This window comes from Pseudorca crassidens, chromosome 19, assembly GCF_039906515.1.
Source record: "Pseudorca crassidens isolate mPseCra1 chromosome 19, mPseCra1.hap1, whole genome shotgun sequence".
NCBI classification, from domain to species: Eukaryota; Metazoa; Chordata; class Mammalia; order Artiodactyla; family Delphinidae; genus Pseudorca; species Pseudorca crassidens.
Window position 1 is genome coordinate 19,647,852 of NC_090314.1, and position 24,905 is coordinate 19,672,756.

General features: G+C 39.0%; 1 protein-coding gene across 10 annotated transcripts in view; it reads left to right on the top strand.

Annotated features, from left to right (window-relative positions):
- Nucleotides 1-24,905, top strand: part of NF1 (neurofibromin 1) — a 275,690-nt gene that overhangs the window by 55,291 nt on the left and 195,494 nt on the right. The gene's annotated exons all lie outside the window — the stretch shown is intronic.

Below are 24,905 nucleotides of genomic sequence, written 5' to 3' on the forward strand. Positions count from 1 at the left end.
GCCCTGGAGCCTGCGCGCCACAACTAAAGGAGAAGAGAAAACCTGCACGCCACAACTAGAGAGAAGCCCGTGCACCACAACGAAGAGCCCCAATGTAAGATCCTGTGTGCCGCAACTAAGACCCGACGCAGCCAAGAATAAATTAAATAAATAAATAAATAAATCTTAAAAAAAAAAAAACCACCTGAGCACTGGGTCTCTAATGAACTTACCTGGTAGACAATATTTCACATATGTTGTCACAACCCATTGCTGGAGGAATTTAGCATCCCCCGTCTGACTCCCTTGGAAGCAGAAGACCCTTGGAAGCTTGTGTCTAGTTTCCTCTGGACTTTGTACGTTTTCCTTTTGCTGATTTTGCTTTGTATCCTTTTGCTCTAATAAATCATAGCTGTGAATGTGACTGTGTGTCAAGTCCTGTGAGTCCTTCTAGCACACTACCGAACCTGGGGTGGTCTTGGGGGCTTACGACACACTGTCATATTTAACTTTCCCAATGTTCTTTATTTTTTATTCTCACTTGCTCTCTCTTTTAAAAATAGCATCCTTTAAAATCTTTCCTAATGTATTTTAGGATGTTAGTAATTAACTTTTTTTATGTGTGAAATTTTCTTCTCATTCCCGAATTTTTTTTTTTTTTTTCTAAAAATTAATTTGTGTGTGTTTACTTGGTTCCCTTTCTTTCATGCTAACAAGCCTTCTTTGTGCCTGGTCATTCTAGGCTGTCTGTTCTCAGTTTAAATATTTATTCTTAAATGTGAGACAATTGGAAGCTTATGCACATCGGCTTGACTATGGAGTGAGTTGGTGGTGAGCTAGCTTCACTGTTGGAAGCCCTCCAAATACAGATATTTTCTTTGGACATTCAGTTTCTCCAGGAAAATACTACCCAGTTGCTTACCTGGGAAGATATATGTCTAGTCCCATATATGTCTAGTTCCAGGATTCTGAGAGCCACATGAACGGGGGCTGGTGGTTTATGGTGTGGAGGTTTTCATTCAACTAGGAAGTAATAGGATTATTGTGGAAATATTATTTTATGGTTCACATTTGTAAAATATAGATGAAGGAAATGGTTAATTGGGTTTCTTCCTCTGAAGTCCCCTAACTCTGTAGACTGGGTGATAGACTAGTAGGGACCATCTGTTGTTCCTGGATGTAGTCTGAAGAACACTGCATTAGGTAATAAAGAGGCTGTTGTTAAGGGAAGTAAGAGTCGGTGTGACACACTAGCTCATTCTTTTATTCAGCAAGCATTTATTAATTACCTTTTAAAACCCCTGACCTCAGGGAATAAAGTAGGTTACAAGAAAGATACTTCCCTGCTCCCTTGGGACTTGCATTTTTGCATAAGGATGGACATTAAACAATTTATCATCTGGTTATTTAATTACAGTTGTTGGAGGCTCACAGAGCATTCATATATAGGAGACCTGCTCTGGGGTTCAGGGATGGCATCTCTGAAAGTATGAATCAGGAAAGTGGTGGGAAAATGAGAAGAGAGTGGCAAAGAATGAGACTAAAGATCTTATTCAGGATAATAATAATTGTGAGATTAAATGAGGTATAGAATGTGTTTAGTGCCTGGTACTTGTACTCAATAAGTGTTAACTAGTAATTATATTATTTGTAGGAATATTATATTGGATGATCAAATAGACATTTGATTTTTAGTATTTAATTTATAAAAATAAAAGTTTTGTGTTAACAGTACAATAAAACAATATATTCATAGAATCATTTATTACTAAAAAAAAATCCTTTGTTGTATAGAAATTTTGGTATTTCAGAGTATTGCTAGAGCAGAGATTGTGCTTAACTTCTTAACAGTTATATCTCCAGCACCCAGCATAGTGTCTGACACATACAAAGTGCTTAGTCTTTTTTTTTTTTTAATTTATTTTTGGCTGCATTGTGCCTTCATTGCTGCATGTGGGCAAGTGGGGGCTACTCTTCGTTGCAATGCATGGGCTTCTCATTGCTGTCGCAGAGCATGGGCTCTATGTGTGTGGGGTTCAGTAGTTGTGGCTCGTGGGCTCTAGAGCGCAGGCTCAGTAGTTGTGGCGCACGGGCTTAGTTGCTCCACGGCATGTGGGATCTTCCTGAACCAGGGCTTGAACCCGTGTCCAGTGCATTGGCAGGCGGATTCTTTTTTTTTTTTTAAAAAGAAGATGTTAGGGGTAGGAGTTTATTAATTAATTAATTAATTTTTGCTGTGTTGGGTCTTCATTTCTGTGCGAGGGCTTTCTGTAGTTGTGGCAAGCGGGGGCCACTCTTCATCGCGGTGCGCGGGCCTCTCACTATCGTGGCCTCTCTTGTGCGGAGCACAGGCTCCAGACGCGCAGGCTCAGTAGTTGTGGCTCACGGGCCTAGTTGCTCCACGGCATGTGGGATCCTCCCAGACCAGGGCTCGAACCTGTGTCCCCTGCATTAGCAGGTAGATTCTCAACCACTGCTCCACCAGGGAAGCCCGGCAGGCGGATTCTTAATGACTGCGCACCAGGGAAGTCCCTCAGATTCTTTTTTTTTAAGACTAAGCACTTTGGGGGACTTCCCTGGTGGCGCAGTGGTTAAGAATCTGCCTGCCAATGCACGGGACACGGGTTCGAGCCCTGGTTCAGGAAGATCCCACATGCCGTGGAGCAACTAAGCCTGTGCGCCACAACTACTGAGCCTGCGCTCTAGAGCCTGTGCCTTGCAACAAGAGAAGCCACCGCAATGAGAAGCCCGGGCACCGCAATGAAGAGGAACCCCCGCTCGCCGCAACTAGAGAAAGCCCGCGCACAGCAATGAAGACCCAATGCAGTTAAATATAAATAAATAAATAAATTTATAAAAGAAAAAGAATCCAAAATGAGTACTAGAAATTCCGGGTAACCTAGAAGCTGGGAAGGATATGTGATTTCAGATACAAGAAATACTTTACTTTTTTCCTTACTAAGGCATTTGTTTGGTCGTGTTCCTTCAAGGGAATTGCAAGTGGCCTTTTGATTAGAATTTAAATATTATCCTTTTCATATATATTCAATACCTTTTCTGTAGCCAGCAAGAATCTCTTAGGACAAAGTACTTTTCTTCTCTTGGGGGAGTATAATTGTTGCTCGTTAGCTCTCCAGCACTCAGACCTATGATGTATTAATTATCTATTGCTGCAAAACAAATTACCTCAAAAAACAACAGACATTTATTATCTCACAGTTTCTGTGGGTCAGGAATATGAGAGTGGCTTAGCTGGGTGCCTCTGGTTCAGTGTCTCATTTGAAGTTGCAGTCAAGCTGGGGTTGAAGGTATCTGAAAGATTCGTGGGAGGATGTGCTTCTAAATTCACTTCTCTTATCGTTGGCAGGAAGCCTTAGTTCTTTGCCATGTGGACCTCTCCATAGGCTGCCTGAGTGTCCGCATGACATGGCTCTTGGCTTTCTCTAGAGCAAGTGATGAGGAAGAGGCAGGGATTGGGGGGTGGAGGGGCGGAGAAAACAAGCCAGTTGGAGATGAAATCCTCCGTCTTTGATAACCTAATATCGGAAGACAGACATCATCACGTCTGTTGTAGTCTAGCGATTAGAATGACCAACCCTGGTACAGTGTGGGAGGTGTGAATATCAGGAGGTGTGCTCATTGGAGCCATCTCAGAGACTGCCTGCCCCACACTCAGTCAGCGGGATCAACTTCTTCCAGCCCAGTGTATCAAATATATTTAGAAGTATAGGTTAATTAAACTAGAGCTTGATTAATATTTGTACATTGTTTCTGTTGTAAATTGAGAGTTCCCACATTTCCGAGCTTGTTGGTTTGGCATTTTTGCTACTCTCTCTTTTCTTCTCTTTTCCCACTTTCCCTTCCTTGTCCTTTTTATATTTCTCAGATTTATTCAGAAAATTGTTCATTGTTTTCTACTTTCAACTTAATGTTGGGGGGGTACTAGAGAAAATTGGGTTAGATGCTTATAGCTTGTAGATCCTGTTAGATTATAAATTTCAGTCTCTTACAATAATGCATGTAGATAAAAATTCAATTAACAGTCAAGCTAAGAAGAAAAAAAAAAAAGAGAATTTTATTCAAGCCAAACTGAGGATTATAACCCAGGAGACAAACTCTCAAGCTTTCTAAGGTTCTACCAGTTAGGAGCTAGAGATGCAGTGTTATGCATTTTTGAGACAATTATGGATCATATTATACATAAAGTTCATCAGAGATGTTTTGGTCAGGTATGTATGTTCAGAGCGAGCCTTTAGGTCAGTGTGACCCCCTATATAGGATGCGAAAGAAATAGTAATCTTAAAATTACAATGTTGGTATCAGAAGAAAGGGACCATTTTTCTCAAAGGTTGATTATATCCTCCTGCCTAGAGGAGGTCTGGTTAATGTGTAATGCAGATACACATTGTACATTGGGAAAGGCCCATCACAGATGGGGGCGGGTTGGGGCATGTTTGTGTGTGATTCAGTTCTGACTTAGTTTGGTTGTCCTGCTGTAGAGAAATTTATGATTTTCCTTATGTGTATAATAATAATACTAATTTTGTGGTTTTAAGTCTTCAAGGAAAAGTGAATAAAGTAAACAAAAGGTATTATTTGTAGGTATATTTGATTTTACTTGTATGTGATTATTATATGTTTTATTAAAAAATAAATGATTACTGGGCTTTAGCACTTATGGATAGAGAACATGGGCCTTCTCTATAAATTAAGAGCCAGGAGATTTTTGTTTGAGTTTAGGAACAAAATTATTTTGTAGCTTTCAGAGGTACTTTTCTTCCTAAATCGTGAGCTTGAGCATCACATTTCGGAAAGCTGAATTATTACTGAGGGCACTACAGCCCTCAGCCTGTGAATAGGTTTTATGCTGACACTTCACTTGTTAAATCTGTGTGGAATTCAGATACTTGATCCCTATGGAAATGCTGTTTTAAATAGTATTAGGTTCTCTTCCTACCCTCTAAACTCCTCCCCCTCTAAAACCTGAAGATTAGCCTGTATTGAATCAGAGCTCAATCAGAATTTTTAAATCTTTTTTAAAAATCTTAAAGCAATCATAAACTTACAGAAAAGCTACGAGTAAAGCACAAAGAATTTTAATCCCAAACCATTTTAGTCGTAAGTTGATGATATGATGCCCTATCACCCCTGAATACTTCACTGCCTTTTCTACAAATTAAAATGTTACTGTGTTACCCATAACACACCTATTAAAATCAGGAAGTTAACATTGATGCCTTATTACTACCACCTAATTCTCAGGCCCCATTCAGGTTTTATATTTGTCCAATAATGTCCTTTATATCAGAAGGATGAAGTCCAGAATCATGTTATATTTAGTTCTTACGTCTTTTTTTGTCTCTTTCATTCTGGAATGAAATGTATCATCTGGTTATTTTGTAGACTGTTCCTCAATTTGGATTTGTTAACATTTCCTCATGGTTAGGTTTATGTTATACATATTTGATAGGAATATCTCAGATGCAATGCTGTGTCCTTATATCCTATCAGGTGACACAATTCAGACTGTCCAGCTATTGATGATGCTAACTTTGATAACTTGATTAAGATGATGAGCCAAACTTCTTCATTATAGAATTACTCTTTACATTGTATGGGCATGCTTAGAAACTGTGTAAATATCTCAGTCTTTTTTCTTTTTTAAATGGATTCTCTTTTAAAAAAATTTATTTATTTTATTTATTTATTTTTGGCTGTGTTGGGTCTTCGTTGCTGCACGTGGGCTTCCTCTAGTTGAGGTGAGCGGGGGCTACTCTTTGTTGCGGTGCGTGGGCTTCTCATTTTGGTGGCTTCTCTTGTTGCAGAGCACGGGCTCTAGGCGCACGGGCTTCAGTAGTTGCGGCATGCGGGCTCAGTAGTTGTGGCTTGTGGGCTCTAGAGCACAGGTTCAGAAGTGACACACGGGCTTAGTTGCTCCGTGGTATGTGGAATCTTCCCAGACCAGGGCTTGAACCTGTGTCGCCTGCATTGGCAGGCGGATTCTCAGCCACTGCGCCACCAGGGAATCCCAATATCTCAGTCTTCATCAAGCTTTTAGTTTATTCAGGGATTCCTAAGAGTACAGACTAATTGTTCTGTTATTCAATGGATGATATGTTTTATCGTTATTTATTTTTATGCTCAAATTATTCCAGATATGGCCAGTGAGAGCCCCCTTAGTCTGGCTTCTGTGTCCTTTTGACATGTCTCCATCATTCTTTGAGCATTTCCTTTTTTTCTGACATGACAAAATGTTCCAGACTTCTCTGGATCTTCCTTGTGTTTCAGAGCTGGAAATCATCAGCTGTTTCTCTAAGGAGCCCTGGTTCCTTTTAGAGGAGAATGGTTTTTAAAAACCAAGATATAGGGGCTAGGTAGACTCATTACTACTGAGTTGTCCTTGTTTCTAAGTCTTCTTAGTGAACAGAGTTAGGGAATAGACGTAGTCCTATCCACACATTCCAGGTATGTGTGTGTATACATATTTATATCAATATTAATTTCCATATCTATATATTGAAAGCTCTGTGTTTACACTGCCTCTAATTTTATTTCAACACGAGGGTCTTTTGTAGTTTTCTCCCTTTCTTTATTTGAAACTTCTTTCTCTGACAGTAAGAAACCTGGCTGTCATTATTCTTAACATATTTACTTCTTTGATTATTCTCCCTTCATGTAACCAATCTCCCATCACTGTCATTCCCTGTCACCACTTGCTCCCAAGTACAGATGCCCTCCTCACTCTGCTTGGGCTCCAACGCCCCTGATTTTTGAACCGGCACCCCCACCTTATGTGGGTGCCCTCCTTGCCTTGCTCAAGCTCGTATTCCTTACCCTGTGCTGCTTCCCTATGTGGACATCCCTCTCACCCTGTTCTGTGCCAGAACACCCTCTCCCTCGTCATGCAAATGCCCAACACAGTCCATCTGCCCTGGCTGGGCCCCACTCTCTTGTCTCTTAGTCTCACTCAGGCTTTGAAACTCAGCTTTGGGCTATCCTCCTTATGGACACCCTCCTTATCCCATTTCAGCTCTGACACCCTATGTGGCCTGCTCTCCCATGTAGATACCCTTCTCACCCTGCTTAGATTCTAATACCCCATGCCTGGCTGCCCTCTCAATGGGAGTCTTTCCTTACTCCATTCATGCTCTGACACCCTTTGCTGGGCTGCCTTCCACATGTGGACACCCTCTTCGCCCTGTTCATGCTCCATTTCTTCTACACAAATGCCTTACTCATCCTGCTCCGACTCCTGCATCTCCTCCCCGAAGCACACACAGATGCCTACCTTGCTCTACCCCTCTTAATGGCTTTTGTATTGAATTATTTACTGAAGGGAAGGGAGAGGAAGGGAAAGGAAGAGCCAGCATATTTTATGGGAACAATGTGATCCAAGTTTATGTTTGACAGAAACAAATCTTCCCCTGCCGTGGTAGATATCTGGAGACAATGGAAAGGGCATTTGGGAAGCTGCTTTTGGAACTTCATTAGTATTTGGGACTACTGGTATAAATAGGTTCTTTATTTGTGAATCAGAGACTTCTATGTATGGAAAAACTTGGGTAGTTGGTAAGCTCAGAATAGTAGGAAGGGAATAAACTAAAAGCAAGAAGTGTTTAGGGAAGGATGATGTTTGAATTCACTTCTTGATAAAATTGGTTTGGCTCTATGTTAATATCCTTGCCTACAAGTGTCCATATAGTCTTACAGTGTCCGTTAAAAAAAACAAGTTAATTATTTAATAACCTGTTTTATGAGCTCAGTATTAAATTTCAGAATGTTATTGCAGTATTTTCTTACCTTTAATCATTTATGTACTATTAGTTTAGCCATATCCTGTGTCCTTTACTTAGCTTAACTTGAAGTTGGCTTACCTTTTTCACTTAGCCTTGTCAAAGGAATAGTATCTTTGTAATCATAGTGCTAATGATATTTTTTTTGTTATCACATGTTAAAATGAATGTAAAACTTAAAATTTTTAAAGTTCATTAGGTGCCATATAAAGTCATATTACAACCCACTGGTGCAGAGTCCACTTTGGGAAATGTGTTAATATAACCAGTATAAATATTCGATATATTTTCCTGATTTGTGTTTGTTACTTGATATCTAGAGCCTGTTGGTCTTTTTTTTTTTTTTTGGTAGCATGATTTTTTTCTAGGTGTCTTTTCCCCCAGTATGATTTTTTTCTTTGCTTTTTTTCTCATTTAGATGAAGACTTATATTAAGTGAATTTTAATGTCATTCCCAACCCCATCATGGTCTGAGGGCCTTTTAGAAATTGGTTAAAATGTACACAGAGGCAAAGATTTTAGCCTATGACCTTTTCAAGAATTTTCTGAGTGCAACTAGGAACAAATTATCCATTGTTCACAGTGCTTTGCTCAATGTTATGCCTTCTCTTGCTAAATCCTCTTACTTGTTGAAATCTTCTATCTTAAGTAGCTAACAGCTTAATACAGATCATATTAAAAGGTTATTTTTCTTCCTGTAGTTTAGGCCCTTTACATTTCTGCAATAATATCCAAAGTTTTATATAAGGTAGCATGAAATGTTCAAAAAGTTTTTTTCCCAATTGGGAAAGTAATACATGCCAATTGACAGTAAGAGAAACTCATAAGAGTAAAAGAGAGGAAAAAAATTAACTCATTTTTACCTCTCAGATACAATTTATCTTAAAAAATAATTAAAAAAAAAAAATACCCACTCCAGGCATAGTCATTTCTTTATTATGAGTTCCACTAGGATTTAACTTTATTTTGGAAAACTGTAGAGTCACAAAAATGGTTTCATTTTATTTTTCACTTTTAAAATTATTAGTGAAATGAGCACATTTTCATATATTTATTGACTACTCATCTTCTGTGAATTGCTTCGTATTTCTTCAGTTTTTGCATTAAATAGTCTTATTAATATATAATATAACCTGGGACTTCCCTGGTGGCACAGTGATTGAGAATCTCCCTGCCAATGCACAGGACACGGATTTGAGCCCTGGTCCTGGAGGATCTCACGTGCTGCGGATCAACTAAGCCTGTGCGCCACAACTACTGAGCCTGTGCTCTAGAGCCTGTGAGCCACAACTACGGAGCCCATGTGCCACAACTACTGAAGCCCGTGTGACTAGAGCCCATGCTTCTCAACAGAAGCCACCAAAATGAGAAGCCCATGCATCGCAGCAAAGAGTGGCCCCCGCTCACTGCAACTAGAGGGAGCCCTCATGTAGTAACAAAGACCCAACACAGCCATAAATAAATAAACAAATAAACAGATAAATATAGTATAACCTTATACTATATTAGTATGTAAACCTTTTGGCCGCTAGTTGTTGCACATTCTTTTACTTCCTGTTACTTGTCTTTTTCTTTGTAAGTAGTGTCTTGTTTTTTTAAAGCAGGATTAAAACGTTTTTATGTAGGTAAATATATTGGTGTTTTTTTGTTAATGGCTTCTGGATTTTGTCTTGTTAAGGAAAATCTGTCCTACCCAAATATTATGAGATTATTCTTCAGTATTTTTCCTAGTAATTTTATGACTGTTTTTCTTTTTTTACGTTAGGTTCTTAATCTCTCTCTCTCTCTCTCTCTCTCTCTCTCTCTCTCTCTCTCTCTCTCTCTCTCTCTCACACACACACACACACACACACACACACACACACACACACACACACGCATGTATTTTAAAATGTTCTGTTGACAAATCATTCTTTTACCTCTGATTTGAAATATTAACTTTATCATGTTAACTTTCTATGTACATACTAATATCTGCTCTATGACTATAATTAGTTTATCCTTATAATATATTGGTTTTGTTATGAAAGCTTAATATTGAATAGAATGTTTTAAGTACCTGATAATGCAAGTCTCCTCTGGTTCTTGTTTTTCAGAAAGTTATTTGGTATTCTCACAAATTTGTCCTTTCAAGTGAACTTCAGAATCAATTTGCCATTTTAAATAAGCCCCACATCTTCCAAATCCATTATAATATCTTCTCACTGCTTCTCCTCTACTTTTTTTTTTTTTAAGGACATACTTTTTTTAAAAAAATTAATTTGTATTTGGCTGCGTTGGGTCTTCGTTGCTGCGTGTGGGCTTTCTCTAGTTGCAGCAAGCAGGCTGCTCTTCGTTGCGGTGTACAGGCTTCTCATGGCAGTGGCTTCTCGTTGCAGAGCATGGGCTCTAGGCGCATGGACTTCAGTAGTTGTGGCACATGGGCTCAGTAGTTGTGGCTCGTGGGCTCTAGAGCGCAGGCTCAGTAGTTGTGGCGCACGGGCTTAGTTGCTCTGCGGCATGTGGTATCTTCCCGAACCAGGGCTCAAACCCATGTCCCCTGCATTGGCAGGCGGATTCTTAACCACTGCGACAGCAGGGAAGTCCCTCCTCTACTTTTATTAGCGTAATTTAAGCTACCATTTTTCTCTTGCCTAGACTATCTTCTAACATACAGCAGCAAGAAGACTCTTTTAACAATTTTTTTTTAAGATTTTTTTTTTTGATGTGGACCATTTTTAAAGCCTTTATTGAATTCTGTTACAATATTGCTTCTGTTTTATGATTTGGGTTTTTGGCCGCGAGGCATGTGGGATCTTAGCTCCCCAACTAGGGGTTGAACCCGCACCCCACGCATTGGAAGGCGAAGTCTTAACCACTGGACTGCCAGGGAAGTCCCAAGAAGACTCTTAAAAGACGTAAATCTGATCATGTTGCTCCCTTGTTTACATCTCTTCAATATCTTCTTTCCCTCTCTTTTTCGTTACCTATTGCTGCATAACAAAGTACTACAAAGCTTTATAGCTTAAAATGACTTGTTTATTTTGCTCACAATTTTGGGAGTCAGGACTTCATGACGGGTTCAACAATGTTCCACAAGGTGTTGGCTGGGGTGGCTGGGGCTGGAGAATCCCTCCCAGTACAACTTCTTCAGTCACATGTCTGGCACCTCAGTGCTTCTTGGCCTCTGTCTCCACATGGCATCTCATTCTTCATGATCTCTCCACGTGGCGTGGAGTTTTCACAGTATGGTGGTCTCAGAATAATCACACTTTTTACATGCAGCTGGCTTCCAAGGAGGAGGGAAAGAAAAACTGTCAGACCAATTAAGGGCTGTGCCTAGAACTGGCACAGTGTCCCTTCTACCATATTTTATTGGTCAGAACAGTCACAGAACCTGCCTAGTGGCAAGAAAATGGAAAAATAGACTCCACTTTTTGATGTGGGAATGGCAAGATCTTATTACAGGAGAGCATGTGGGTTGAGAGATACCATGACTGTATTTGAAAAATATAATCTGCCACACCATCAAACTCAAAATAAATTCAAAGCTTTTAAAATGACCCACAAGGCTTTTCATGATCTGACCCATCCCTGCTTCTCTCTCTGACCTCATCCCCTGTATTTTCTTCTTTTGTTCCCTTTAGTTTAGCCACAATGGCCTCTTTGCTAGGCTTTGAATGTGCCACACTTGTTCCAGCGTCAGATGTATTTTACCTGCCTCTGCTGCCTTGAATGTTCTTCTTTAGACCTTTGCATAGGTCTTCCCATTCTCTTCATTTAGGTCTCTCCTCAAATGTCAGATCTTCCTGACCACCTTATCTGATAGAATCTTGGTTGCTTAGTACCCCTAATCTTGCTTTTTCTTCTACATAGATTTTAGGGCTGGTATGAGAGCCTGGGGGGCCTGCATATACTTTTCTTCCCTCTTTGTTTTCTGAACAAGTTCAGAAATAGAAGACCAAAGGTAAAGACCAAAATATATATGAAATATATAAATATTTGTGTGTATATGTATGTGTGTGTTCAGTGTGAAGTTGTGAAGTTAGAGACCCAGTGGGCGTGCTATCTAAACCTCAGAATTAGGCAGACTTACCCACCTAGTCTCAGGCAGTGTTGGTTACTCCCTTCTGCAGGGTGAGTCCCCTGATCAACTCTTGGAATGTTGATATAGAGGAAAATTCTTATACTCTGTAACAAGCCTGTTCCCAAGTAAAGAAGAGTAGAGCTGAGTTGTGTGTACCTATTTATTATTCTCATTTTTATCAATCTGACTGACTAAAGGAGGATGAAAGGAGGGGAATAAAGGAAGTGTCAGAGATGACTCTCAGATCTGAGAAACTTGGTGGATTGTGGTACTATTTACTAAGATAGGAAGTATGGTAGGAAGATTATAAATTAAATTTTAGAAACACTGACTTTGAAGTGTCTTAAGATACCCACGTGGAGATACCAAATAGGCATTTGGATGACACATTTGAACATACAGATTTGGTAGTTGTATTAGTTTTCTATTGCTATGTAACAAACTACCAGAAACACAGTGGCTTAAAACAATACAAAATTATTATCTCACAGTTTCTGTGGGTCAGGAATCTGGGCACTGGTTAGCTGGGTTCTCTGCTCAGGTCCTCACCAGGATGAAATCCAGGTATTGGTCAGGGCTATGATCTCATCTGAGGCTTGGGGTCCTCTTCCAAGCTCACTGGTTGTTGATAGAATTTAGGTCCTTACAGTTGTAGGACTGAGGCCTTCAGCTCCAAGAGGCCTCTTGCTGTTCCCTGCCATGTGGCCTTCCCCACAGCATGGTAGATTGCTTCTTCAAGGCCAACAAAGTATTTTTGGTGCTTCATATCTCTGTTTTGGCTTCCCTGGTTAGGACAGACTCATCTGAGATAATCTCCCACTTAAGTCAACTGATTAGGGACCTTAATTGCATCCTCAGAGTCCCTTTTGCCGTGTAATGTAACAGTCATGAAAGGGATATCCCTTCATGCAAGTCCTTCTCACTTTTAAGGAAGAGAATTATACAGGGTGTGTCCACCAAGGAATGAGACTCTTGGGGCTTAGTCATTAGCAGTCATCATAGTAGTAATCAGTAGGATAGTCAGTGAATACACAAGATTGCCCAAGAGAAAGGGTGAACAGAAGAGAGATTAGGGGATAATTTCAGAATTATTGGTACCTTGAGGGTACATTTATTCATCTTTGTGTTTATAGTACCTACATTGCTATCTGGTACATAGCGGATATTCAATAAATGTTTGTTAGAATTCTTCCTTGATCTCAGATTTTGAAAAATTAATGTATAAATTTATATTATGTGTCCTTCCCTTTTATGTATATAGTCTTTTTTTCTTTTTCTGTGTGTGGTAAAATACACATAAAATTTACCATCTTAATCATTTTTTTTTTTTTTTTTTTGCGGTATGTGGGCCTCTCACTATTGTGGCCTCTCCTGTTGTGGAGCACAGGCTCCGGACGCGCAGGCTCAGCGGCCATGGCTCAGGGCCCAGCTGCTCCGCGGCATGTGGGATCTTCCCGGACCGGGGCACGAACCCATGTCCCCTGCATCGGCAGGCGGACTCTCAACCACTGTGCCACCAGGGAAGCCCGCCCTTTCCTTTTTAAGGCTGAATGATATTCCGTTGTATGTATATACCACATTTTGCTTATCCTTTCATCTGTCAGTGGACACTTGGGTTCCTTCCATGTTTTAGCTGTTATGAATAATACTGCTGTGAACGTGGGTATACACATATCTCTTTGAATCCTACTTTCACTCCTTTTGAGTATATACCCAGAAGTGGAATTGCTGGATCATATGGTAATTCTATTTTTAATTTTTTAGAGAAAATTTCATACTGTTTTCCACAGTGGCTATACCATTTTATATTCCCATCAGCAGTGCACAAAGATTCCAGTTTCTCCACATCCTCACCAACACTTGTTGGTTTTCTGTGTGTGTGTGTGTGTGTGTGTGTGTGTGTGTGTGTGTGTGTGTGTGTGTTTTGATATTAGCTGTCCTAATGGGTTTTGATTTGCATTTCCCTAATGATTAATGATGTTGAGCATCTTTTCATGTGCTTATTGACCATTTGTTTATCTTCTCTGGAGAAATAACTATTCAAGTCCTTTGTCCATTTATGAATCAGGTTTTTGTTATTGTTGAGTTTTAGGAGCTCTCTATATAGTCTGGGTATTAATCTCTTACCAAATACATGATTTGCAAATATTTTCTCCCATTCTGTGGTTTACCTTTTTGTTCTGTGGATAGTGTCTTTTTTTTTCTTTTTCTTTTTTTTTCGGCCTCACCGTGTGGCATGCGAGATCTTTAGTTCCGCAACCAGGTATCGAACCCCATGCTCCCTGCAGTGGAAGCATGGAGTCTTAACCACTGGACTGCCAGGGAAGTCCCTGGATAGTGTCTTTTGATGCACAAAATTTTAAAGTTTTCCTGAAGTCCAGTTTGTTTATTTTTTCCTTTGTAACCTGTACCTTTGTTGTCATATCCAAGATATCATTAAGAAATTCAGTGTCATGAAGTGTCCTGTGTTTTCTTTTAAGAGTTTAATTGTTTTAGGTCTAACATTTAGGTCCTTGATCCACTTTGAGTTACTTTTTGTATATGGTGTTAGGTAAGGGTCTAACTTCATTCCTTAGCATGTGGATACCCAGTTTTCCCAGTACCATTTGTTGAAAAGACTATCCTTTCTCCTTTAACTGGTCTTGGCACCCTTGTCAAAAATCATTTGACGATATACAAGAGGGTTTATTTCTGGGCTGTCTGTTCTGTTCCATTGGTCTACATGTCTGTCTTCATGCCAATACCATGCTGTTTTGATGACTGTAACTTTCTAATAAGTTTTGAAATCAAGAAGTGTGAATCTTCCAAGGTTGTTCATCTTTTTCAAGATTGTCTTGGCTATTCAGGGTCCCTTGAGATACATATGAATTTTAGAATGGGTTTTTCTATTTTTGCAAATATGTCTTTAGGATTTTTGATAGAGAGTGCATTGACTCTGTAGATCATTTTGTGTAGTATTGACAGCTGAGATAATCATGTGGGTTTTTTTTCCCTTGATTTTGTTGATGTGGTGTGTCACATTGATCAGTTTTCATATATTGAACCATTCTTGCATTCCAGGAACAAATCCCACTTGGTCATGGTGTATAAATAATCCTTTTTTTTTTTTTTGCGGTACGTGGGCCTCTCACCGCTGTGGCCTTTCCTGCTGCGGAGCACAGGCTCTGGATGTGCAGGCTCAGCGGCCATGCCCCACAGTCCCAGCTGCTCCGTGCCATGTGGGATCCTCCTGGACCGGGGGCACGAACCCGTGTCCCCTGCATCGGCAGGCGGACTCCCAACCACTGCGCCACCAGGGAAGCACAATCAATCCTTTTAATGTGATGCAGAATTCTGTTAGTATTTTGTTGAGAATTTTTGCATCAATGTTTATCAGGGATATTGGTCTATAATTTTCTTGTAGTGTCTTTGGCTTTGGTATCCAGGTTATGCTGGCCTTATAGAGTGAGTTAGAAGTGTTCTTTTAATTTTGGGGGAAAGCTTTAGAAGGGTTGGTATTAGTTTTTCTTTAAATGTTTGGTTGAATTCACTAGTGAAGTGATCAAGTACAGGATATTTCTTTTTTGGGAGATTTTTTGATTACTGATTCAATCTCCTTAGTAGTTATAGGTCTATTCAGGTTTTCTGTTTTTTTGTGATTTAGTCTTGGTAAGTTTTGTGTTTCTAGGAATTTTCCCATTTTATCTAGGTTTTCCAGTCTTTTTGGCATACAGTTGTTAATAGTACTTTCTTTAAATCCTTTTTAGTTCTGTAGAATTGATAGTAATGTCCCCACTTCCATTTCTGATTTTAGTGCTTTGAGTGTTTTCTCTTTTTTCTTGGTCCATTGAGCTAAAGGTTTGTCAATTTTGTTGATCTTTTTGAGGAACCAACTCTTGATTTCATTGATTTTCCTCTATTGTTTTACTATTTTGCTTACCTCTGCTCTCATCTTTATTTCTTTCCTTCTCCTAGATTTGGGTTTCCTTTGTTCTTCTTTTTGTAGTTCCTTAAGTTGTAAAGTTAGGTTGTTGAGTTGAAAGTTTCCTTGTTTTTTGTTTTTTTTAGTTTCCTTGTTTTTAATGTAAGCATTTATAGCTATAAATTTCCCCCTTAGTACTGCTTTCACTGCATCCCGTAAGCTTTGGTTTGTTGTGTTTTCATTTTCATTAATCTCTAAGTATTTTCTAATGTCCCTTGTGAGTTCTTCTTTGAAACATTGGTTGTTTAAAAGTATAATGTTTAATTTCCACAGTTTTGTGAATTTTCCAGTTTTACTTTTGTTACTGATTTCTAACTTCATTCCATTGTGGTCAGAGAAGATACTTTGCATATCTATCCTTTAAAATCTATTGAGATGTTATTTGTGTCCTTACCTATGGTTTAACCTGTAAAATGTCCCATGTACACTTAAGATTGTATATTCTGTTGTTGGGTAGAGTGTTTTGTACATGTATATTAGGTCTAATTGTTTTATTGTGTTGAGTCCTCTATTTCCTGACTTATCTTCTGTCTGGTTGTTTTCTCTGTTACTGTGAGTGGAATGTTGAAGTCTCCAACTATTATTGTAGAACTCTCTGTTTCTCCCTTCAATTCTGTCAGTTTTTGCTTCGCGTGTTTTTTTTTTAATTGTGACCATGTCACATATGAAGTTTTTTTAAAAAAATAATTAATTAATTTTTGGCTGTGTTGGGTCTTTGTTGCTGCACACAGGCTTTTTCTAGTTGTGGTGAGTAGGGGCTACTCTTCGTTGTGGTGTGTGGGCTTCTCATTGCGGTGGCTTCTCTTGTTGCGGAGCACGGGCTCTACGCACACAGGCTTCAGTAGTTGTGGCATGTGGGCTTCAGTAGTAGTGGCTCGCAGGCGCTAGAGTGCAGTCTCAGTAGTTGTTGTGGCGCACGGGCTGATTTGCTCCGTGGCATGTGGGATCTTCCTAGACCAGGGCTCAAACCTGTGTCCCCCTGCATTAGCAAGCAGATTCTTAACCACTGTGCCACCAAGGAAGTCCCTGCTTCATGTATTTTGATGGTCTGTAATTAGCTGTGTAAATGTTTATCATCTATCTTCTTGCTGTATTGAACCTTGTATTAATTTATGATGTCCTCCTTTGTCTCATAACTTTTTGATTTAAAGTCTATTTTGTCTTATATTAGTATAGCCTACTCTCTTTTGATTACTGTTTGCATGGAATAATTTTTTCCATTCCTTCTTCTTTAACCTGCTTGTGTCTTTGGATGTCGAGTGAGTCTCCTGTAGGCAACTTATAGTTGGGTCATTCTGCCAAATCTGTCTTTTGATTGGCGGGTTTAATCTAATTATATTTTAAGTAATTACTGATAAGAGGGGACTTACTGCTGTCATCATGCTATTTGTTTTCTATATGCCCTATAGCTTTTTTTGGTCCCTCATTTTCTACATTACTGTCTTCTTTTGTGTTTACTTTTTGTAGTGGAATGTTTAAATTCCTTTCTCATTTCCTTTTTGTATATTCTACAGCTATTTTCTTTGTGGTTACTAGAGGGATTACATTGAATGCCCTAATGTTATAACACTCTCACTTGAATTTATACTGCTTAATTCTGAGTTTTGACAAATACACACATTCATGTAATCCTCACCATGATCAAGATATAGGAAGTTTCATTACCCCCCAAATTCCCTTGTACCTCTTTGGCCAGGAAAGGAGGTGGTGGCAACTCCTGAGGGAACATCTGTTGTCTTGCAGGGGAGAGGCCTCTGAATTGTCTTCAGACAGGCGTGGGGAATGCTTGCTCTTAGTAACAGTAATGGGCCACTTCTGTAGACTTTGAGGGTTCAGGGCAATTTGGAGATAAAAGATTTTGGGGAGCACCAACCCAGATGTTTCCTTTACATGTGTCAGAGTCTTATTATTCTTTGCCAACCACAGCTCTCTGATCTTGGCGTAGCAGACCTGCCTTGTTTGGGAGTTTAACTTTTGGAACCTAGAAACTCTGATAATTCTGGTTTTTGTCCTTAGGTTTCTTTGCCTTCCTGCTGGAGGAGAGGAGAGCATCTTTGTGTGCTTCCAGAGAGGCCTTCTGGCTTTCATACTTAGCTTCTAATCGGCAGTCAGCTTTTTGTTCTCTTTTTTCGCAGAGCTCAAATAGTTTAGTAATATTCTTCAAATTCAGTTGTTTTTGAGGTTACTGTTTCTCCTTCATTGCCAGCTTTAAATTCACATCTTAGCACCTGCTCCATCTGCCCTGAGAACCTAGTGCAGGATGTTCATTAAGGTGTTCCCTTGGGATGCACACCTGAGAGAAGGGAGGATTGCAGATGCAGAATTCATGGTACAGAGCAGGCCCAGAATCAGGTTTGGCCAACCCCTTTGGGGAGCTCTGGAGCTAGAATGGCCCTTTTGAGTTTCCCAGAATTGGGCTGAGGTGTTCCGGCCTTTATATTGCCATTATCAGTTGGTCATTGGATGTGGGCTGCCCAGGAAGGCTTTCACCTGGGCAGGATCATTCTCTTCAGATGAGGCGATCCCTGAGGGGCTGACTGACAGCACTCCAGCAGTTAAGTTCTTCCCTGAATGTGGAGCTGAGCAGTGCCTCAGCAGTGCCTACCAAAATTCCCCTGTATCCACTAGGAGTGGCCAGTTTGTTTTTTTAGTATCATTAACTCATGGATTTAAATATGTATTATTTAGAAAACTTGCCATTGACTTATAAGTATGGAAAGATGCACAAATGTATGTAAATATACAGCTCAATGAGTGTTTGCCAAGTAAACACAGCAGTGTAACCAGTACAGAGATCAGGAAATAAAATAATGCTAGCAATCCAGGAGTTCCTCTTTCCCCTTCCTTTTCCTTCTGGTCATTACTTGCTCTTTCCAAGGGTCTCTGCTATCCTGACTTGAATTTAACATGTTTTTGAAATTTGTGTAACAATCATACAGTAAGGGATCTTTTGTTCTGACTTCTTTCACTCACTATTATATTTATGAAATAAAGTTTATAGCTGTAAGTCATTTATTCCCATTGCTGCAGAGTTTTTCTTTGTTTGAATATACCATTTTTAAAAACCATTTCTGCTGTTGATAGACATTTGGAGTGTTTCCAGTTTTTGGAAATTATGAAAGCACTGCTATAAACATAGCTGAACATATCTTTTGGTGAACATATGTACACATTTCTCTTGGGTATATACCTAGTGAAGTTGCTAAGTACAGTTGGCCCTCTGTATCCATGGGTTCCACACCTGTGGATTCAACCAATGCATATAAAAAATAGTCGGAGAAAAAAAATTCCAGAAAGGTCCAAAAAGCAAAATTTGAATTTGCCAAGCAACTGGCAACTATTTAAGTAGCATTTGCATTGTATTTAAAACTATTCATGGCATTTATATCCTATTAGGTATTGTAAGTAATCTAGAGATGATTTAAAGTACATGTAAGTATATGCGTAGGTTATGTGCAAATATTATGCCATTTTATATAAGGGACTTGAGTATCACAAATTTTGGTATCCTCTGGGCTCCTGGAACCAATGTCCTGCAGACTTGGAGGGATGACGGTATGTACATGTTCCATTTTAGCAGATAATGTCAGTCTTCCAAAGTAATTACTGATTTACACTCCTACTTGTAATGTACAAAAGTTCCATTTGCTGTGATTTGCCCCTGTTTATTTAGGATGTTACTCTCCAGGCTGTACAATTAAGAACTGGGTGCATTTACTAGGGTCCCTCTCTCTTTAGCAGGTTCTGTACTCTAATCTTTGTTTTCTGAGGCTGTGAGATTTTGAAATTCTGTTCTGCTTTTCAGAAGTTTTTGGCTTAGCTTTTTTACCATTTTCCACCCAATTATGCATTTGAGACTCCCTCATGTCTTCATTTGTGTCACTCCAGCTCTCAGTGACAACCAGAATCTCTGATGGTTCCTCTTTCCCTCAGCAGAGGTACTTTGCTTGGGAAAGGCATATTTCTGAGGCTTTTTTTTGGGGGGGGAGCAGATTCTGCAAATGCCCCAGGGCGGGAGGAAACAGCTGCAGAAGATCACCTTGCTTCTCCATAATTCACCCTTTTTCTGAAACTTAGCCTCTCTAGTCCTCATTCCTTCAGTAGCTCTCTAAAATCTTTAAACAGTTGATTTTTGTATTTTTTCTTTTTTGTGTGTGTGTGTGAGTTTGGGGGAGGGAGGTGTTGTTTTGCTGTGAATTACTCTACCTTGGAAGCAGAAGTATGGATTAAAACATATTTGAAAAAAAAAACATATTTGATGTTTCAATAAATTAAAATTGTTGTCCTTAACAGTGTTCAAATTATTCCATTTTTGGTCAGTGGGAACCTCCTCAAAATTTATTCCTGAGTCTTTTTGACTCGACCCTTTGATAGCTTTCTTTGGCAGCTTTCTTGCTATCTGGTATGACAAAGTGTTCCAGGTTCATCATGTACCTTTTTGCCTCAGATGTGGAATCAGCCATTTTCTGAAGGAGTCCCAATTCCTTTTACCAGGAAATGGAATCTCAAGATCATTACTGCAGGGTTGGTCATTGTTTTAGGCATTTTCAGCAAACAAAGGGAGAAAAATATATTTTATTTTCTTCATACAAGATAAAACTACATTAAGAATTGATATAGATACTTCCAGTTCCAATTCAAGACTACAGGGTTTTTACTTTGCTGTTCCTCTCCTGTTCTGAGAGTCGCAGTTTTTAATGACACCAGTAGTGACAGAATTAAAATATCACCGAATCACTCATTTCCATGATCCCACAATACATACAGGATCAAGATTTATCTTCATTTTTTTGTCCCTAGAGTATATTCCATTAGGAAGTCAACCTAATATGATTTAAAATAACTTAGAATAGTTCTTCTCTTTGTGACTATGCCATTAAAAATTTGGATACAAATTTCAGTTCATTTGTTTATTTTTGATTTCTATTTTATTTTTTAGAATTTTAATTTAATTTTATATTTACATAAATTACATAATTTCAAAATAAAATCTACAAAAACCAGGGAATATAGATTCTATCCTCAACACCTCTCCTTTATTTTCTTTCACTTCCTAAAGGTAACCACTTAAAAGTTTTTAAGTTTCATCCTTCTGCTTTTGTTTGTGTGAAGAGGTGTGTGTGTGTGTATTTATTTCTCCTCCTACTTCTTAGATGGTAGCATACTGTATACTCTTTTCTTCACCCTGTTTTTTTAACTTAAAGATATATCCTGGAGACTGTTCCATAGTTTGATGAATTTGGACTCATTTCTGTCATATTTTTTATGTTACATTTATATTTATACAAGTCTTTTATTTTAAGTCATTTGTAATTGTGTGGTCTATGTTATTTGCTCTCCCAGCATATTTTTTGGTATTTCAGAAGGTTTGTGTATTAGGGTTCAGTCAGGGAAGCTGATTGGGTGATGTGGGAAGGGACTTATTATGGAAATTAGACCATATACAATTTTGAGAGGACTCGTGGGGTGAAGATCTAGAAGGGGGAATTGGAGGATCAGAGAAGGAGTCACTAGTCAGATCCTCTAAATTAGTGACAATGGGTAGACAAGTTGGAGCTTTTAGGGAAATCTGAGAAGCCAACTATGTCCAGCCACTAAAGTGCGACTGTGAAGGAGAAGCTTGAAGAGAGCCACGTGGGAAACCCTTGCTGTGTTTAGTTACCCCCTCTGTAGGTTTTCACCTAAGCATCTGGTGATGGGCTTGTGCCACTGCTCACCCAGCACAAACCAGCAGTTTGTATTTTTGTTCTGTTGGTTACTTTTATATTGATGTCTTTGTATAGTGCTCTAATTTCCTCCCTTTCTTGGGAGGGCAAGTTGTTATATAGTGGTTTTCTTCTGTAAGCAATATTGAAACAGCTAGTAAATTATTCTCATCTCGTCAGCTAGCATTTGGTTTAAAATAATACCCTTTTACTCTTAGTACCATAAGGTAATCAGGAAACATCCTACTTTTTGTATACTCTCACTACCCTCTCCCCATTTTTGATAATTGTACTGTATCTATACTGTCATTATACATAGCAATTATATAGTATGTTTTTTCTCTTACTCTCGTCATTTATTCTCAGTTCTTTTAATAAATGTGTATTTAATGGTCCTTCTTAATGTGGATGTGTCTCCTGTTATTTTGGTTGACTGAAGTATATTCTCTAGTAGATTCCTCAGGAAAGGCTTAAGGGAACAATATTTCCTGGGTTCTTACAGTTCAGAACAGTTTGATTGTCACCATTGTACTTGGGAGTCAGTTTGCCTGCATATAAAATTCTTGGTTTACTTTATCTTCTCTTGAGAATATTAAAATATTATTTCATTTTCTGTTAGCATATAGTATTGTCAAAGTTTGATGACAGTCTAATTTTTGTTCTTTGTGTAAGTGGCTTTCTCTTTCTGCCTGAATGTTCAAAGGATTTTTTTTTCTTTCTTGTTCACAGAAGGTCAATAGTTGTACTAAAATATGCCCTGGTATTGGTCATTCTGGGTCAGTTTTTCCAGGTATGTGGTATGCCCTTTAAATATATAGTTTCAAGTGTTTTTGAAAAATTTCAGCAACGTTTTCTTGAAGTCTAGTTTCTAATATTCATTCTACTCCATTGATTTGATTTCCTTCTTTGAGGACTCCTGTTATACATATGTTGGATCTTGTTTGCCTGTCTTCTCTGTCACTTTATTGCAAATCCCATCTCATTTTTCTTTTCTTTCTTTTTTTTTGATATTAGAATTTTCCTCCTATTTACCTTCTTTTTCTCTTAAAGCATTAGATATATATATATTTTAATAAATTTTAATTATGTATTTCTGGCTGCATTGGGTCTTCATTTCTGTGTGCGGGCTTTCTCTAGTTGCAGGCAGGCGGGGGCTATTCTTCACTGCGGTGCACGGGCTTCTCATTGTGGTGGCTTCTCTTGTTGTGGAGCATGGGTTCTAGGCGTGCAGGCTTCAGTAGTTGTGGCACGTGGGCTCAGTAGTTGTGGCTCGCGGGATCTAGAGCACAGGCTCAGTAGTTGTGGTGCACGGGCTTACTTGCTCCGCGGCTTGAGGGATCTTCCCGGACCAGGGCTTGAACCCATGTCCCCTGCATTGGCAGGCGCATTCTTAGCCACTGTGCCACCAGGGAAGCCCTATATTTTGTTTTATTCACTCTTTAATATCTTCTGGTTAGTCTTCACTTCTGAAATGATTTTTCTTTTTTTTTCTAATTCTTTCCTGAGTTTTGTCAACTTATTTCTATTTGTAATTCTAATTTGTTATTTCATATCTTTAATCATTTAAAAAAATTTCTCTTGGCTCATTTTGAATTAATAATTTACAGTTTCATCTGTTGGTGATCATATCTTTTTGGTGTGTTTTCATTTTCTGTTGCAATGTTATTCTGTCTCTTATTCTTTTTTCTCAAAATAACTTCACATATGATTTGACTACAGTGTTTTCTGTTGCTCATTTTTATGTGAAATTAGTTTTCCTGAATTGGTAGGAGAGAAATGTGGGCCAGGATAATTTCTGTCTTCATGGCTCTGGAGCTCTTCTGTTGCTTTCATGAGATTAAACGAATACGTCATCGCATTCTTTGTGAGCTCTCTTGGCTTCCTTCCTCTCTTCCACCTTTATCTGGATCTTTTTCTTTTGCCCTGTTGTTCTTGTTTCAGTCTGGAGTGAATCTCAGCAATTTCTTCTCAGCATGGGCTTCATCCTTGAAGGAAGTGTTTCTTTAGCTGGTTGGTTTAGAACTGTGCTGTCCAGTGGGTACCATGACTACTTAAATTTAAGTAAAATAAATTAAAAGAAAATTAAACATTTGATTCATCATTTGCATTAGCCACATAACAAGTGCTTAATAGCCATATATGGCTAGTGGCTACTGTAATGAGCATTGTTGATATAGTATAATATCCTAACCACAGAAAGTTCTATTAGACAGTGATGGTTTAAAGTGTGCTATCTTCTTTTCAGACTTTATTATAGACCTTTTGCACACATGTGCCAATTGCCATGTGTACAAAAACCCCTGTATTTTAGCTAAGCTTCTAAACTTGTCCTGCTGTACTTTTCACTGAGGATCTAATGCAGTTTGGGGATTTTCCTTGTCAGACCCATCAAACATTATGCTTCCCTCTGCTGTCTCTTGCACAGATGCTTATACCACACCAGTTTTGTAGCTGTAAGTGGTTTGTTTGTATTTGCTGCTTGTATTTTGGTTATTGTGGGGTGCCTTGTCCCCTAGTTTTGATGTAGATATATGGTCCATGGGTTTTGCGATTCTGGCTTCTTTGCTATTTTATGAGGGGGTGTATTAGTCAGGGTTCTCTAAAGAAACAGAACCAGTACAGGGGAGATAGAAGGGTCTGAGGGCCTGAGAACCAGGAACACTAAGGGCAGGAGATCAATGTCTCAGCTTAAGTAGTTAAGCAAAAGGGACCAATTCTTCCTCCTTCTGCCTTTTTTATTCTATTCAGGCCCTCAGTGGATTGGCTGATGCCCACCCACATTGGACGGGGTGCAAACTGCTTTACAGAGTCCACCTATTCAAATGCTAATTTCATCTGGAAACACCCTCAGAGACACACCCAGAAATAGTGTTCAGCCAAATATCTGTGTGCTCTATGATCCAGTCAAGTTGCCATGTAAAATGAACCCTCACAGAGGGGTTTGGGGAGGTTCACAAGCTACATTGCAGCCACTGCCATCTTTTCTCTCTGTCTCTCTTTTTAAGGATATTAACAATTCTTAATTTTCTTAATATCAAATGTAAAAGATCTTATGTGTATTTATTTGCATTTTTTTTTGCATTTTTTAACAGTTTATTTTTTAGAGCAGTTTTAGGGTCACAGAAAAATTGAGTGGAAGGTAAAGAGTTTTCCCATATGCCCTGTGCCTCCACACATGCATAGACTCCTTTATTATCAGCATCTCCCACTAGAGTGGTACTTCGGTTACAGTTGATGAACCCACATTGACATGTCATAATCACCCAAAGTCCACAGTTTACATTACAGTTTCCTCTTGGTGCAGCCACTGCCATCTTCTACAGTCCTCTTTTTTCGGTCTTTCAGAATTTTTTCTCTCCATAATGTTGTAACATTATGTAATTCTGTAGCTTCTGTTCTGC